A 20,031-nucleotide genomic window follows, 5' to 3' on the forward strand; every position below is an offset into this window, starting at 1 on the left:
ATTATGTAATGGTCTTGTGTAAACAGGATATTTTAGATTATCATTATTTGATAATCTACGTAAAGCTTTTTAAACCTTTATTTATGAAATAAAGGTTATGGTTTGTTTTAAAAATGAATGCAGTCTTTGAAAAACGTCTCATATAGAGGTCAAAACCTCGCAACGAAATCAATTAATATGGAACATTTTTAATCAATAAGAACGGGACATTTCAGTTGGTATCCGAGCATTGGTCTTAGAGAACCAGAAAATTTGCATTAGTGTGTCTTATCGAGTTTGTTAGGATGCATTAGTGAGTCTGGACTTCGACCGTGTTTTCTTTAAAAATGATTGCTTAACATTTTTGTTGGAAACTATATATTTTTAACATATGAATATTATGTGATATATTAATCTCTTAACGTGTTTGACATTATGTGATAGATGTCTACCTCTAGAACAAGTCCCATTGACTCACCTAATAATAATGAAGAGTCAAATGTAAATTGGAATGATTCGTGGACTGATTCATAAGTTCCCGAAGAGGAACCGGAAGAAGAGTCGGAACCGGAAGAAGAATCGGAACCGGAAGAAGAATCGGAACCGGATGAAGAAATAGAACCGGTGGGGGAAATAATAAAACGGTTAAGTAAAAGAAAATCCTCAACCAACCGACCAAGGTTAATTATAGTCAATGGTGTTTCCGCCAAGGAAGCAAAATATTGGGAGGATTACCAATTCTCCGATGAATCGGATTCCGACGAGAATTCCGATGATGTTATAGAAATTACCCCAACTGAATTTAAAAAGGCAAAAGAAAATAATAAGAGAAAGGGCATAAAAATAGAGAAATCTAATTCCAACCCCGATGAACTTTATATGTATCGTCAACCCCCGAAGTCCTTAAGTTGTAACAATGACCCGGGAACCTCTAAACCACCAGGTTTTTCTAAACCAATGTGGACAACGACAGTTAGTATTAGGGGAACATCATATATCCCTATAAACTTGGCAAAACGAACCAAAACCGAAGAAGAAGAAATGAGCGAGTCGGAGTAAGATAGTTGTATTCGTGTGGTGTAATATATGTAATATAGTGTTCTTATGCTTTATGATATATGTAAAAATTGCTTGTATTAATAAGTATTTTTTTATGAATCTAACTCTTGTCTATTTTACAGTTTAAAAACACAAAATGGATAGACAACCCAATATTTTAAGAGACCTACCCGGAGACATGATTGATGAAATCTTGTCTAGAGTCGGCCAGAATTCCTCGGCACAACTATTTAAGGCGAGATCAGTTTGTAAGACATTCGAAGAACGTTCCAAGAATGTCTTGGTTTATAAGAGACTTTTGTTTGAAAGATGGGGGATATCACATTGGGAAACCCATAAGTTACGATGTGTTTACTTTGACGCATATATTGCGGGGAACCCAAATGCTATTTTACGCAACGGGTTAAGAAATTATTTTGACTCAATATATCCGAATATTGGACTTCGTGATTTAGAAAAAGCGGCTAACATGCAACATAAAGAAGCATGTTATGCTTACGGATTAGTAATGTTCGCTTCTCACCAAAGTGAGAACAAGAACATCGGGCTACAACTATTAAACAAAACGTTTCCACAAGTGACGGAGTCGGTAATTGGGGTAAGAAATGAGGTTTTTAGATTGTTACGGGACTGTTGGACATTACGTAACCCTCGTCCTTTTGACGACGTTACAACACGCTGTCTTATCAACGGCCATAACGGTTATGTTCCACAAGACCAAGGATGGGAAGTAGTCCTAGTAAAACCAGAATGCATGACTTGTTTCTGGACGTATGAATTACGTGTCTTTATTGCCTTTGCTGAACGACTTGTGTACTAGCTAGAATTATCTTCACAACTATCTTGTATCAAAGTTATTGTGTGCTATATTTCATGCTTTATGTAAAATAAGCGGTATTGTAAGTTTGTAAAATATTGTATAAAAGTTTGAACGCGAAATATTATTATAATCAGTTTTTTATATAGAATTGTAGTAGTTGAATTGTATATTAGCTACTAAGTATGAACTTAACGGGTAGGTACTACCCGAATTTAAACTTATAAAATGCTAATATGAAGAAAAAGCTTTTATAAATGAGTTCATATTATGCTACGAAATACTATTAACTACTCTTAATATTATGTATGATTAACTTGTTCCATTTGACTATTTTGAAGGAAATGGCACCGACTACTCGACACACCGTGAATATGAATGAAGAGGAATTCCGTACTTTTCTAGCTTCAAACATAGCCGCAGTACAGGCTGCGCTACATACCAACAATAACCTTGGATCTAGCAGTACAGGAAATCGTGTAGGATGCACCTACAAAGAATTCACTGCCTGCAAACCTTTGGAATTTGATGGAACCGAAGGACCGATCGGATTGAAACGGTGGACCGAGAAGGTCGAATCGGTGTTTGCCATAAGTAAGTGTACTGAAGAGGACAAAGTGAAGTACGCTACGCATACCTTCACAGGTTCTGCGTTAACATGGTGGAATACCTATTTAGAGCAAGTGGGACAAGACGATGCGTACGCACTACCGTGGTCAGCATTCAAGCACTTGATGAACGAGAAGTACCGTCCCAGAACCGAGGTCAATAAGCTAAAGACAGAACTTAGAGGGTTACGAACCCAAGGATTTGATATTACCACGTACGAAAGACGATTCACAGAATTGTGCCTATTGTGTCCGGGAGCATTCGAAGATGAGGAAGAGAAGATCGACGCATTTGTGAAAGGATTACCGGAAAGAATCCAAGAAGATATAAGTTCACACGAGCCCGCCTCTATACAACAGGCATGTAGAATGGCTCACAAACTAGTGAACCAAATTGAAGAAAGAATTAAAGAACAGACTGCTGAAGAGGCCAATGTGAAGCAAGTCAAAAGAAAGTGGGAGGAAAACGGTGATAAGAATCACCAATACAACAACAGCAATTACAACAATAATCGCAACAATTATCCCAACAATCGCAACATCAATCGCAACTACAACAAACGGCCCAACAACAACAACAACAACAACAACAACAATCAGAAGCAGCTATGCCAAAGGTGTGAAAAGTATCACTCGGGGTTCTGCACCAAATTTTGCAACAAGTGTAAAAGAAATGGTCATAGCGCGGCGAAGTGTGAGGTCTATGGACCAGGGGTTAATAGAACGAAAGGAACAAATGGTGTCGGAACGAGTAATGGCGGAGCAAGTAGTGTCGGAGCAAGTTATGCCAATGTAGTTTGTTATAAATGTGGAAAACCGGGCCACATTATTAGAAATTGCCCGAACCAGGAGAACACGAATGGACAAGGCCGCGGAAGAGTTTTCAATATTAATGCGGCAGAGGCACAGGAAGACCCGGAGCTTGTTACGGGTACGTTTCTTATTGACAATAAATCTGCTTACGTTTTATTTGATTCGGGTGCGGATAGAAGCTATATGAGTAGAGATTTTTGTGCTAAATTAAGTTGTCCATTGACGCCTTTGGATAGTAAATTTTTACTCGAATTAGCAAATGGTAAATTAATTTCAGCAGATAATATATGTCGGAATCGAGAAATTAAACTGGTTAGCGAAACATTTAAGATTGATTTGATACCAGTAGAGTTAGGGAGTTTTGATGTGATAATCGGTATGGACTGGTTGAAAGAAGTGAAAGCAGAGATCGTCTGTTACAAAAATGCAATTCGCATTATACGAGAAAAATGAAAACCCTTAATGGTGTACGGAGAAAAGGGCAACACGAAGCTACATCTTATTAGTAATTTGAAGGCACAAAAACAAATAAGAAAAGGTTGCTATGCTGTTCTAGCACACGTCGAGAAAGTATAAACTGAAGAAAAGAGCATCAATGATGTTCCCATTGCAAAAGAATTTCCCGATGTATTTCCGAAAGAATTACCGGGATTACCCCCACATCGATCTGTTGAATTTCAAATAGATCTTGTACCAGGAGCTGCACCAATAGCTCGTGCTCCTTACAGACTCGCACCCAGCGAGATGAAAGAACTTCAAAGCCAATTACAAGAACTTTTAGAGCGTGGTTTCATTCGACCAAGCACATCACCGTGGGGAGCTCCTGTTTTGTTTGTCAAGAAGAAAGATGGTACATTCAGGTTGTGTATCGACTACCGAGAGTTGAACAAACTTACCATCAAGAACCGCTACCCACTACCGAGAATCGATGACTTATTTGATCAACTACAAGGCTCGTCTGTTTATTCAAAGATTGACTTACGTTCCGGGTATCATCAAATGCGGGTGAAAGAAGATGATATTCCAAAGACTACTTTCAGAACACGTTACGGTCATTACGAGTTTATGGTCATGCCGTTTGGTTTAACTAATGCACCAGCTGTGTTCATGGACCTTATGAACCGAGTGTGTGGACCATACCTTGACAAGTTTGTCATTGTTTTCATTGATGACATACTTATTTACTCAAAGAATGACCAAGAACACGGTGAACATTTGAGAAAGGTGTTAGAAGTATTGAGGAAGGAAGAATTGTACGCTAAGTTTTCAAAGTGTGCATTTTGGTTGGAAGAAGTTCAATTCCTCGGTCACATAGTGAACAAAGAAGGTATTAAGGTGGATCCGGCAAAGATAGAAACTGTTGAAAAGTGGGAAACCCCGAAAACTCCGAAACATATACGCCAGTTTTTAGGACTAGCTGGTTACTACAGAAGGTTCAACCAAGATTTTTCCAGAATAGCAAAACCCTTGACTGCATTAACGCATAAAGGGAAGAAATTTGAATGGAATGATGAACAAGAGAAAGCGTTTCAGTTATTGAAGAAAAAGCTAACTACGGCACCTATATTGTCATTGCCTGAAGGGAATGATGATTTTGTGATTTATTGTGACGTATCAAAGCAAGGTCTCGGTTGTGTATTAATGCAACGAACGAAGGTGATTGCTTATGCGTCTAGACAATTGAAGATTCATGAACAAAATTATACGACGCATGATTTGGAATTAGGAGCGGTTGTTTTTGCATTAAAGACTTGGAGGCACTACTTATATGGGGTCAAAAGTATTATATATACCGACCACAAAAGTCTTCAACACATATTTAATCAGAAACAACTGAATATGAGGCAGCGTAGGTGGATTGAATTGTTGAATAATTACGACTTTGAGATTCGTTACCACCCGGGAAAGGCAAATGTGGTAGCCGATGCCTTGAGCAGGAAGGACAGAGAACCCATTCGAGTAAAACCTATGAATATAATGATTCATAATAACCTTACTACTCAAATAAAGGAGGCGCAACAAGGAGTTTTAAAAGAGGGAAATTTAAAGGATGAAATACCCAAAGGATCGGAGAAGCATCTTAATATTCAGGAAGACGGAACCCGGTATAGGGCTGAAAGGATTTGGGTACCAAAATTTGGAGATATGAGAGAAATGGTACTTAGAGAAGCTCATAAAACCAGATACTCAATACATCCTGGAACGGGGAAGATGTACAAGGATCTCAAGAAACATTTTTGGTGGCCGGGTATGAAAGCCGATATTGCTAAATACATAGGAGAATGTTTGACATGTTCTAAGGTCAAAGCTGAGCATCAGAAACCATCAGGTCTACTTCAACAACCCGAAATCCCGGAATGGAAATGGGAAAACATTACCATGGATTTCATCACTAAATTGCCAAGGACTGCAAGTGGTTTTGATACTATTTGGATAATAGTTGATCGTCTCACCAAATCAGCACACTTCCTGCCAATAAGAGAAGATGACAAGATGGAGAAGTTAGCACGACTGTATTTGAAGGAAGTCGTCTCCAGACATGGAATACCAATCTCTATTATCTCTGATAGGGATGGCAGATTTATTTCAAGATTCTGGCAGACATTACAGCAAGCATTAGGAACTCGTCTAGACATGAGTACTGCCTATCATCCACAAACTGATGGGCAGAGCGAAAGGACAATACAAACGCTTGAAGACATGCTACGAGCATGTGTTATTGATTTCGGAAACAGTTGGGATCGACATCTACCGTTAGCAGAATTTTCCTACAACAACAGCTACCATTCAAGCATTGAGATGGCGCCGTTTGAAGCACTTTATGGTAGAAAGTGCAGGTCTCCAATTTGTTGGAGTGAAGTGGGGGATAGACAGATTACGGGTCCGGAGATAATACAAGAAACTACCGAGAAGATCATCCAAATTCAACAACGGTTGAAAACCGCCCAAAGTCGACAAAAGAGCTACGCCGGCATTAAAAGAAAAGATATAGAATTTGAAATTGGAGAGATGGTCATGCTTAAAGTTGCACCTTGGAAAGGCGTTGTTCGATTTGGTAAACGAGGGAAATTAAATCCAAGGTATATTGGACCATTCAAGATTATTGATCGTGTCGGACCAGTAGCTTACCGACTTGAGTTACCTCAACAACTCGCGGCTGTACATAACACTTTCCACGTCTCGAATTTGAAGAAATGTTTTGCTAAAGAAGATCTCACTATTCCGTTAGATGAAATCCAAATCAACGAAAAACTTCAATTCATCGAAGAACCCGTCGAAATAATGGATCATGAGGTTAAAAGACTTAAGCAAAACAAGATACCAATTGTTAAGGTTCGATGGAATGCTCGTAGAGGACCCGAGTTCACCTGGGAGCATGAAGATCAGATGAAGAAGAAATACCCGCATCTATTTCCAGAAGATTCGTCAACACCTTCAACAGCTTAAAATTTCGGGACGAAATTTATTTAACGGGTAGGTACTGTAGTGACCCGAACTTTTCCATGTTTATATATATTAATTGAGATTGATATTTACATGATTAAATGTTTCCAACATGTTAAGCAATCAAACTTGTTAAGACTTGATTAATTGAAATATGTTTCATATAGACAATTGACCACCCAAGTTGACCGGTGATTCACGAACGTTAAAACTTGTAAAAACTATACAATGACATATATATGGTTATTGTAACATCCCGCGTTTTTCCGTTAAATTTAATTTTAACACCGTCTTTTTTTTAAAACATAATCTTTCGTATTTAAATTAATAGTTTCCGTGAGTAACGTTCATTATATTTCCGCTATTTAATTTTGACATCACCCGTTTACTCGAGCGTTTTAAAAATATTCGTTTGGTTAATTCCCGCACCCGCTTTGAAACTTGAGGGACAAATCTTGTCACTTGGCCAAATTGGAACAACTAGTCACCACCTCCCACCATTATCCCCTCATTTCTTTTCTTTCTTCTTTTCTCTCAACCAAGAACTCCCATCCTAAATTCTTCATCATCTTCAATCATCATCCAAATTCAAGCAAGGAATCAAACATCAAAACAAATTGTACTTTTGGAATCCTCGTTTCATCCTCTTCGATTTGATACTAGTCTCATGGCATGGGGTAAGAATTTCTCATGAAACCCTAACTTGTTAAATTCGTTTTTAGACTTGTCAAGTGGTTAATTAGTGTCTATGGCTCGTAGGGATGTCGTGTATGTAATTTGTATGCTCGTTCTTCGTGTTTCGAAAATATGACATGAACACCCAAATGGGTCTAGCTTAATCTTGAGTTTTGGTTGCTCAAATGATGTTATAAGATAAAGTGTATGTGTTAAAAGTGTTAGTTACTTCATTAGCTTCGTTTTGATATGTTGGATGATGAAAAACTAGCTCAATAACATGAAATGTGTTTTTGGTGAATCGATTATCGTTTTGGTAGGAACTTGATGCGGTTGAATGCTAGTTGAGACACTTGTTTGAATGTATGCTAGTTAACTAGTTAAATTGTATGCGTAAATAGCTTCGAAATGGTGTGATGTATGCTAGCGTTTGATTAGTGAATCATAAGTCTCATTTGTGTCGAAATTGATTTTGAAACGATAACGTGGCTAGTGATTTTGACGTAATAAATGTTTATTGAAACTTGGAATATGCGTCTAGTTGCAATGTATGCGTTATTACCTTCAAAACGGCATATCATACATGTAAATTGGTTGCCCGAATCATGAAATGCGTTTTACAAACTTGAAACTTTGATTATGAACGTTTAATGCGGTTTTGGGTTGTTGTAAGTGTTGAATTTCTTGATGAAATGTGTCTAGGTGTTTTCCTCGTCAAATTACCTTTCCGATGATATAAGATACATGTTCTAATTGTTTGCGGATCATAAGATGTGGTTATTTGGTTTTAGCTCGTGCATACTTTGAAAAACAGAAAAGTGTCTGCCCAGATGGTGGCGCGGCGCGCCCCATCCCCGCGCGGCGCGCGGATTGGCCTGGCCAGAATTCTGCTCACTTTGTCACTTTTCACGCGAAATGTTTGACTAGCTATCGACCTCCGATTCACATGAAACTTGTTCTAATATGCTTATATATGAATAACTAGCATAGAAAAATAGTTCGGGACCCGACCCGAACGCGTTGACTTTTCGTTGACTTTGACCAAGTTTGACTTTTAGTCAAACTTAACCAAACTTTTATGCAATCGTTCTAACATGCTTTTATACTTGATTCTCGCATGAAACTTGGCAACGTGATTCACATGCTATATTTAATCGAGTCGTAACGAGCCATAGGACTAATTGAACACATTTCACCCGACTTTGTGTCGTAACCGGTTAATTGACACAACTTACTTGTTTAGGTCAAGGCTAAGCAACTTTCATGCATACGTTACTTTGTGAAGTACTTTTATACTCGTGCACTCGAGGTGAGATCATAGTCCCACCTTTTCAACAACTTTTATTACTTTTAAATTGTGGGCTGAGAAATATATACTTTGTTACATTTTGTACTACTTACTTTTATACTTTGAACACAAGTACAAGGAAAACAAACATTCCACAGCGAGTTAGAACAAAAATCCTCAATTCGATTATCATTAGTTACACTTGCAGGGTGTAAGCGAGAACTTATATTGTGTGGCCATACGGGTTTGACAAACCCTCATTACGGACGGTTCGCTACCGTCTACGGATGAAATATATTTTCGAGAAACAGTGTATGTTCTAACACTATTGTGATGGGGTTCTATGGAAGGAAACGTTAAGTCTTGATAATTGGGTGCTCGCGAACAATGCTTTTGGAATGCAAACGATTTTGATAATCAACTATGGGAATACTAAATCTTGTGGTTCAAAAACAACGTTTACAAATACATCTATGATTTCACCAACGTTTTTCGTTGACAGTTTTCTATATGTTTCTCAGGTTCATACTCGGCTACTTGATACATGCTTCCGCACACTTTGATTTCTTGCTTGAGGTCAAGCATATATTTCATACGCTAGTGATAGCACTTTTGGATTAAACCTTAAAGCATACATACTTACGCTATTTATAGCAACTGTGATTTTCAACTTATATTATGTCGCAAGTTATTTCATTTATACTTTACAATTTTTGTAATCTTAAACTTGTTGTCGAATTGTTTGTAAACTAAACTTTGCAAGTCTTGTACGTTTCAAATGAATGCGACATAATTTTGGTCAAACGAGTCTCATATAGGGACTACGACCACGCAACGGGACCTAAGTTAACGGCGCCGTCAATAACGGTTTTGGTCGGGTCGTTACAAGTGGTATCAGAGCGTTGGTTGTAGGGAACTAGGACGTGCATTAGTGTGTCTAACAGAGTCGTTAGGACGCATTAGTGAGTCTAGACTACAACCGGATAGTTAGCCATTGCATTCTGACATACATTTGCTATAGATAGCACTTACTTGACTACTTGTGCATTATACTTGAATCATTCTTAGGCAAACTTTTTAATGATACCCAACCTTCATCATACGAACTCGTATTCCGCCACTTTTTGGTAACACACGTAAATTCATGATTCATACACGTATGGATGACGACGACTTCATTAGTCACACTCGTTCGGGAACTCTGTCTCCCGGATTGTTATTTGCCACCGTTTCAACTTACTCTCGGTTTCCCACTAGTGTTTCTTACTATCTACTTTTTGGTGTTACTACCATCACTACTCTAGGTGAGTATCGTCATCAACATTTATCACTACGGTTGTGTGCTACTCGTTATCATGACTCGTTACTCTTTTCATACCTGAATACCTTATTGTCTGACTCGAACCACATTGCCGTGAACAATCATTTATACACTTCCCTCGGGGAACGCTTCTTTATAGTTGCACTAATTCTTTCGATTCAATACGAGTCACGTTAGAGACGTTGTTACACTTTGTTTATTTTAAACTTCACGATTACACGAACTTGAATCCATAGAGTGATGTGGGAATGGAGGTATGAGTTAGCGTAATATAACGACACTCGATCAACGTGGTTATATTACGGTAAGACATACCAAAGTTCTAGTGACGCGTGATGGTGGTTAGACTCGATCAACCTAAACACCACCATGTGCCATGTACATGACTTCATCTTTTCAGGTTTGGACATCCGAAAACTCCGAGAATATTTATAACAACCATACCGGGGACACACCTTCAGTTATTGTCAAATTATATTTATGCTTCCGAATGAATTACCGATTCCATTCGACTTCAACCGTATGTCACACGGGTATACTAGCTCGTCCTCGCGCAGTCTTATTGACTAACTACAATTTACTCGTTATGCTCACATCGGGGCGGAAACTTCTCTTGCATCACCCTCGTACTTCCGGTTCAGGAGGTCCTTATTATAAATTCTCAATGGAGAGCGACTCTTCACGTCATACAAGTATTCGCCGCGAGGGTGGATAGTCCTAACAATCGTTTTCAAAACCCGATAAGAACTTGCCCCGACGAACGTTTTTGGAAACCGATAAATCTTCCGCGACGCGAATTTTCTTGAGAAACTTGTCCTAGCTAACGTTTTCAATTCCTAGCAAACTTGTTCAATATGCCTTAGGGAAATGTACCCCGTTTCGGATCGAGATCCTCGTTTCATTTCTAGATTTTGGAGTACCTTACAAAAAGCCTCGGGACCGCATTTAGACATGAGTACCGCGTACCATCCACAACCCGACGGACCGAACAAACATGCGATTTAAACCTTGGAAACCATAATACAAGTTTGTATTACCAACTTCAAATTTACTTGAGAAAAGTATTTTCCTTAAACCGAATCCTCGTACTACAATGATTTTCATTCGAGTTTTAACGTCACTCCTTTTGAAACCACATGTGACCGGAAACATCATCCTCCTTCTTGTCGAAACCAAGTAAACGATGATCAATTCACCGGGGCCGAGCTTATTCATGAGCAATCGAGAGGATTTATTCATATTCAAGCAAGACCCAACGCGACTCGTAATCACCAAGAGCTACGCCGATGTTAGACGTAAACATTTTAAATTCCACGTGGAAAACCGCGTCACGTTAAGAGTCGCACCTTGGAAAGGTGCAATCCGTTTCGGGAAAACGTAGGAAGCTAAATCCGCGATATTTTGATCCTTTAAATTCTTGGGGTGTTTTGGACCCGTCGCTAGCCGTTTAGACTTTTCCGACTCATTTTGGGTCTCCGTTTATCCTACATTCGATGTATCAACTCAAAGACGTGTTTTGCGAAACGAGAACTTGTTATCTCCTTTGATGAACTCACTATCGACGATAACCCTCACTTCCTAGGAGGACCGGTCGAAACCATAAATCGTGAAGCCAAACCTTAAAACAACATATGATCCCGACCGTCAAAATTCGTTGAAATACCCTAGGACGTACTTCTCCCTCACTCGTAGAATCGGCAACGTAAGATCTCGAGGAAGATTCAACAACTACTACTTCCAACTAAATTTCGGGACGAAATTTCTTTTGAGGTGTGGATAATGTAACATCCCGCGTTTTTCCGTTAAATTTAATTTTAACACCGTCTTTTTTTTAAAACATAATCTTTCGTATTTAAATTAATAGTTTCCGTGAGTAACTTTCATTATATTTCCGCTATTTAATTTTGACATCACCCGTTTACTCGAGCGTTTTAAAAATATTCGTTTGGTTAATTCCTGCACCCGCTTTGAAACTTGAGGGACAAATCTTGTCACTTGGCCAAATTGGAACAACTAGTCACCACCTCCCACCATTATCCCCTCATTTCTTTTCTTTCTTCTTTTCTCTCAACCAAGAACTCCCATCCTAAATTCTTCATCATCTTCAATCATCATCCAAATTCAAGCAAGGAATCAAACATCAAAACAAATTGTACTTTTGGAATCCTCGTTTCATCCTCTTCGATTTGATACTAGTCTCATGGCATGGGGTAAGAATTTCTCATGAAACCCTAACTTGTTAAATTCGTTTTTAGACTTGTCAAGTGGTTAATTAGTGTCTATGGCTCGTAGGGATGTCGTGTATGTAATTTGTATGCTCGTTCTTCGTGTTTCGAAAATATGACATGAACACCCAAATGGGTCTAGCTTAATCTTGAGTTTTGGTTGCTCAAATGATGTTATAAGATAAAGTGTATGTGTTAAAAGTGTTAGTTACTTCATTAGCTTCGTTTTGATATGTTGGATGATGAAAAACTAGCTCAATAACATGAAATGTGTTTTTGGTGAATCGATTATCGTTTTGGTAGGAACTTGATGCGGTTGAATGCTAGTTGAGACACTTGTTTGAATGTATGCTAGTTAAGTAGTTAAATTGTATGCGTAAATAGCTTCGAAATGGTGTGATGTATGCTAGCGTTTGATTAGTGAATCATAAGTCTCATTTGTGTCGAAATTGATTTTGAAACGATAACGTGGCTAGTGATTTTGACGTAATAAATGTTTATTGAAACTTGGAATATGCGTCTAGTTGCAATGTATGCGTTATTACCTTCAAAACGGCATATCATACATGTAAATTGGTTGCCCGAATCATGAAATGCGTTTTACAAACTTGAAACTTTGATTATGAACGTTTAATGCGGTTTTGGGTTATTGTAAGTGTTGAATTTCTTGATGAAATGTGTCTAGGTGTTTTCCTCGTCAAATTACCTTTCCGATGATATAAGATACATGTTCTAATTGTTTGCGGATCATAAGATGTGGTTATTTGGTTTTAGCTCGTGCATACTTTGAAAAACAGAAAAGTGTCTGCCCAGATGGTGGCGCGGCGCGCCCCATCCCCGCGCGGCGCGCGGATTGGCCTGGCCAGAATTCTGCTCACTTTGTCACTTTTCACGCGAAATGTTTGACTAGCTATCGACCTCCGATTCACATGAAACTTGTTCTAATATGCTTATATATGAATAACTAGCATAGAAAAATAGTTCGGGACCCGACCCGAACGCGTTGACTTTTCGTTGACTTTGACCAAGTTTGACTTTTAGTCAAACTTAACCAAACTTTTATGCAATCGTTCTAACATGCTTTTATACTTGATTCTCGCATGAAACTTGGCAACGTGATTCACATGCTATATTTAATCGAGTCGTAACGAGCCATAGGACTAATTGAACACATTTCACCCGACTTTGTGTCGTAACCGGTTAATTGACACAACTTACTTGTTTAGGTCAAGGCTAAGCAACTTTCATGCATACGTTACTTTGTGAAGTACTTTTATACTCGTGCACTCGAGGTGAGATCATAGTCCCACCTTTTCAACAACTTTTATTACTTTTAAATTGTGGGCTGAGAAATATATACTTTGTTACATTTTGTACTACTTACTTTTATACTTTGAACACAAGTACAAGGAAAACAAACATTCCACAGCGAGTTAGAACAAAAATCCTCAATTCGATTATCATTAGTTACACTTGCAGGGTGTAAGCGAGAACTTATATTGTGTGGCCATACGGGTTTGACAAACCCTCATTACGGACGGTTCGCTACCGTCTACGGATGAAATATATTTTCGAGAAACAGTGTATGTTCTAACACTATTGTGATGGGGTTCTATGGAAGGAAACGTTAAGTCTTGATAATTGGGTGCTCGCGAACAATACTTTTGGAATGCAAACGATTTTGATAATCAACTATGGGAATACTAAATCTTGTGGTTCAAAAACAACGTTTACAAATACATCTATGATTTCACCAACGTTTTTCGTTGACAGTTTTCTATATGTTTCTCATGTTCATACTCGGCTACTTGATACATGCTTCCGCACACTTTGATTTCTTGCTTGAGGTCAAGCATATATTTCATACGCTAGTGATAGCACTTTTGGATTAAACCTTAAAGCATACATACTTACGCTATTTATAGCAACTGTGATTTTCAACTTATATTATGTCGCAAGTTATTTCATTTATACTTTACAATTTTTGTAATCTTAAACTTGTTGTCGAATTGTTTGTAAACTAAACTTTGCAAGTCTTGTACGTTTCAAATGATTGCGACATAATTTTGGTCAAACGAGTCTCATATAGGGACTACGACCACGCAACGGGACCTAAGTTAACGGCGCCGTCAATAACGGTTTTGGTCGGGTCGTTACAGTTATATATATAGTTAACATGTTTTTATTATAAGTATGTATCTCATTAGGTATTTTAACAATGAGTTATATACATAAAAATGAGACTATTAATTTAAGAAACTCGAAAACGATATATATAACGATTATCGTTATAACAACGTCTTACTAGGTACATATGAATCATATTAAGATATTGATACACTTGGTTAATTATGTTAAATGATAAGTAAATATATTATTAAGTGTATTAACAATGAAATACATATGTAAAAATAAGACTACTAACTTAATGATTTCGAAACGAGACATATATGTAACGATTATCGTTGTAACGACATTTAACTGTATATACATCATACTAAGATATATTATATATCATAATATCATGATAATATAATAATTTAACATCTCATTTGTTATAATAAACAATGGGTTAACAATATTCAACAAGATCGTTAACCTAAAGGTTTCAAAACAACATTTACATGTAACGACTAACGATGACTTAACGACTCAGTTAAAATGTATATACATGTAGTTTTTTAATATGTATTCATACACTTTTGAAAGACTTCAAGACACTTATCAAAATACTTCTACTTAACAAAAATGCTTACAATTACATCCTCGTTCAGTTTCATCAACAATTCTACTCGTATGCACTCGTATTCGTACTCGTACAATACACAGCTTTTAGATGTATGTACTATTGGTATATACACTCCAATGATCAGCTCTTAGCAGCCCATGTGAGTCACCTAACACATGTGGAAACCATCATTTGGCAACTAGCATGAAATATCTCATAAAATTACAAAAATATGAGTAATCATTCATGACTTATTTACATGAAAACAAAATTACATATCCTTTATATCTAATCCATACACCAACGACCAAAAACACCTACAAAAACTTTCATTCTTCAATTTTCTTCATCTAATTGATCTCTCTCAAGTTCTATCTTCAAGTTCTAAGTGTTCTTCATAAATTCTAAAAGTTCTAGTTTCATAAAATCAAGAATACTTTCAAGTTTGCTAGCTCACTTCCAATCTTTTAAGGTGATCATCCAACCTCAAGAAATCTTTGTTTCTTACAGTAGGTTATCATTCTAATACAAGGTAATAATCATATTCAAACTTTGGTTCAATTTCTATAACTATAACAATCTTATTTCAAGTGATGATCTTACTTGAACTTGTTTTCGTGTCATGATTCTGCTTCAAGAACTTCGAGCCATCCAAGGATCCGTTGAAGCTAGATCCATTTTTATCTTTTCCAGTAGGTTTATCCAAGGAACTTAAGGTAGTAATGATGTTCATAACATCATTCGATTCATACATATAAAGCTATCTTATTCGAAGGTTTAAACTTGTAATCACTAGAACATAGTTTAGTTAATTCTAAACTTGTTCGCAAACAAAAGTTAATCCTTCTAACTTGACTTTTAAAATCAACTAAACACATGTTCTATATCTATATGATATGCTAACTTAATGATTTAAAACCTGGAAACACGAAAAACACCGTAAAACCGGATTTACGCCGTCGTAGTAACACCGCGGGCTGTTTTGGGTTAGTTAATTAAAAACTATGATAAACTTTGATTTAAAAGTTGTTATTCTGAGAAGATGATTTTTATTATGAACATGAAACTATATCCAAAAATTATGGTTAAACTCAAAGTGGAAGTATGTTTTCTAAAATGGTCATCTAGACGTCGTTCTTTCGACTGAAATGACTACCTTTACAAAAACGAATTGTAACTTATTTTTCCGACTATAAACCTATACTTTTTCTGTTTAGATTCATAAAATAGAGTTCAATATGAAACCATAGCAATTGGATTCACTCAAAACGGATTTAAAATGAAGAAGTTATGGGTAAAACAAGATTGGATAATTTTTCTCATTTTAGCTACGTGAAAATTGGTAACAAATCTATTCCAACCATAACTTAATCAACTTGTATTGTATATTATGTAATCTTGAGATACCATAGACACGTATACAATGTTTCGACCTATCATGTCGACACATCTATATATATTTCGGAACAACCATAGACACTCTATATGTGAATGTTGGAGTTAGCTATACAGGGTTGAGGTTGATTCCAAAATATATATAGTTTGAGTTGTGATCAATACTGAGATACGTATACACTGGGTCGTGGATTGATTCAAGATAATATTTATCGATTTATTTCTGTACATCTAATTGTGGACAACTAGTTGTAGGTTACTAACGAGGACAGCTGACTTAATAAACTTAAAACATCAAAATATATTAAAAGTGTTGTAAATATATTTTGAACATACTTTGATATATATGTATATATTGTTATAGGTTCGTGAATCAACCAGTGGCCAAGTCTTACTTCCCGACGAAGTAAAAATCTGTGAAAGTGAGTTATAGTCCCACTTTTAAAATCTAATATTTTTGGGATGAGAATACATGCAGGTTTTATAAATGATTTACAAAATAGACACAAGTACGTGAAACTACATTCTATGGTTGAATTATCGAAATCGAATATGCCCCTTTATATTAAGTCTGGTAATCTAAGAATTAGGGAACAGACACCCTAATTGACGCGAATCCTAAAGATAGATCTATCGGGCCCAACAAGCCCCATCCAAAGTACCGGATGCTTTAGTACTTCGAAATTTATATCATATCCGAAGGGTGTCCCAGAATGATGGGGATATTCTTATATATGCATCTTGTTAATGTCGGTTACCAGGTGTTCACCATATGAATGATTTTTATCTCTATGTATGGGATGTGTATTGAAATATGAAATCTTGTGGTCTATTGTTATGATTTGATATATATAGGTTAAAGCTATAACTCACCAACATTTTGTTGACGTTTAAAGCATGTTTATTCTCAGGTGAATATTAAGAGCTTCCGCTGATGCATACTAAAATAAGGACAAGATTTGGAGTCCATGTTTGTATGATATTGTGTAAAAACTGCATTCAAGAAACTGATTTCGATGTAACATATTTGTATTGTAAACCATTATGTAATGGTCGTGTGTAAACAGGATATTTTAGATTATCATTATTTGATAATCTACGTAAAGCTTTTTAAACCTTTATTTATGAAATAAAGGTTATGGTTTGTTTTAAAAATGAATGCAGTCTTTGAAAAACGTCTCATATAGAGGTCAAAACCTCGCAACGAAATCAATTAATATGGAACGTTTTTAATCAATAAGAACGGGACATTTCAGATATTGTGCACCATACCCAAACATCTATGCCACCGTCGAGTCACTAGAATGACGAATTGTTACCGGTTGGCCCAGGATTTCTCGACCAAAATCTAAGTTTGGCATTCGAAATCCACAAACGTCCCATAGTGGTACCAAGGATCACCCTAGGCCTTAAGCAGCGTCGACGTTCAAGTAATTTCACGCTAACATGAATGACTATGGTAATTATATGTATTATAATATAAGTAGTATATTATAAGTGTTAGCAGTAGTATAAATATATAAGTGTTAGTATTATACAGTAGAAATAGTAGTATTATGGTTTAATAATAAATAAATGATTAGGGATTAAAGAGTAAGTAGTAGTATTAATTAATTAGGTTTAATTAACTAAAGTAGTACTAATGATTAGGGTTTAGTAAATTAACGTTTAATAAATTAGGGTTAGGTAATATATATATATATATATATATATATATATATATGTATCGTGTATATGTATACATATATAGTTTTTATTTTATATATATATATATATATATATATATATATATATATATATATATATATATATATATATATAGGCGTGTATATATGTATATATATATATTTTTTATAGTAAATATATGTATATGTGGTATGTATATCTTGTTTCCATTTTTAAACCATTAACAAATCTTGATCAAATCTTCTAGCGTTTAAAAATCAAACAAAAATCTTTTTTTATTTTATTTTCGTGTATATATATGCATATATATATATATATATATTATTTTATTTTTACATGAACAATATGAATATGATTATGAATAAGATCAAGAACATGAATATGATTATGAACATAAACATGAATTAACAAGATAGAATTTAAAAGTTTGGATCTAGGGTTTTTACCTTGATGAATGATGATGAAGATTAACAAGAAAAAGATGAAGATGACTTGAAGATGAAGATCAAAACACTTGAATATCGATGAACACACTTGAAAATCACGAAGAACGCAAAGAACACGATGAAGATCTCTTGAAGATCACTTGAAGATCACTTGAAGATCACTTGAAGATGGTGGTGGTGTGGTGGTGATGTTCTTGGCCAAAAATCCAAGAGAGAGGGGGAGAGATTTTGTTTTTTTGAGAGAGAAAAATTGTAAGAATGATTTGGTACAAAATTTGCATTAGCTTAGATCCCTATTTATAGATGCATATGGAATGATCTAGAATTAGGTTTAGGTTAAGTTTTGCTTAGAGAACAAGTTAGGTTAAATGAGGAGGTGGAGGAGGCTAAGTGGGCCGATTTTGGGAGGGGTATTTTGGGCATTTCATTTTTATTTTTTTTTAAATTTCGGCTACGGTTTAGCAAGTAAGAGTTTGGAGATTTTTCGTTTTAGTCCTTGTACTTTAGATTAGCTTAATGCCTCATTAAAAGTTCTAATTTAATTGTTTAAAGGCTACAAGTTTTAGAGTATTATATTTTATTCGCGTAAGTTTATTAGCTCATTATTTTTATCTTTTATTAACTTGTCGTTTATTACACAAAGTTAATTATTATGTTTTATAATTCTTAACTCTTAACAATTATTGATTAAAGTTTAATCGTTAAGTTTAATTATATTGTTTGGGCATTTAATATTGGAAAAATATAGAATGGAAAAATGAGGGTCGTTATAGTGGGTCCTTTCACCCGGGGCTTTGGAACTACCACAATCCTTAATCGCCTCCCAAATTCTTCCTCACAAAAACAAACCTCTAGATCCGATGCTTCGTTACCAGATAGTTTAATGAAACCAAATTCAGTGTGTCCATTAGAGTGTAAATCAGCATTATTGGGCTGCCTGTTCATGCGTGAAGGCCCAACAGTTCCAGTAATTCCACCCAGCTGCCCACCCTTTTCATTCTGGTCCAACAGTGACTGCCCAACAGTCAGAGGCGGAGACAGGGGAATATTTAGGGATGCTTTGCATCCCCAACTCTTCAAATAAGCGAAATATATTGTGTTAAAAATTGTATATTAATTGAAAATATCCCCCAACAAATAAACATAAGCATCCCTTAATTCATCCCCCATCCGTGAATCATCAAATTTTGCCCCAAAACCTACATATTTTGCTCAAAATCATCAAATTTTGCTCAAAAATCTCCAAATTTACCCCAAAAATTTCATAATTTGCCTAAAAACCTCCATTTTTTTCTCCAAAACCTCCATATTTTGCCCAAAAAAATTGCTAGGTTTTTTTTGCCCCCGATGAAAAAAAATTACTGCTTCCGCCACTGTTCATAAGCATCCCCTATTCTGTATTCCTGGCTTCGCCTCTGCCAACAGTAGCGGGCTCAACATTAGCAGGCCCAGCAGTGATAGATGTAGCAGCGGGCTCAACAGTAGCGGCCAATGGATATATTTATATGTATATTTGTATTCCGGGTAGTAAATGGATATATTCATGA

The sequence above is a fragment of the Rutidosis leptorrhynchoides genome, chromosome 1 (genome assembly GCF_046630445.1).
Source record: "Rutidosis leptorrhynchoides isolate AG116_Rl617_1_P2 chromosome 1, CSIRO_AGI_Rlap_v1, whole genome shotgun sequence".
Classification (NCBI taxonomy): domain Eukaryota; kingdom Viridiplantae; phylum Streptophyta; class Magnoliopsida; order Asterales; family Asteraceae; genus Rutidosis; species Rutidosis leptorrhynchoides.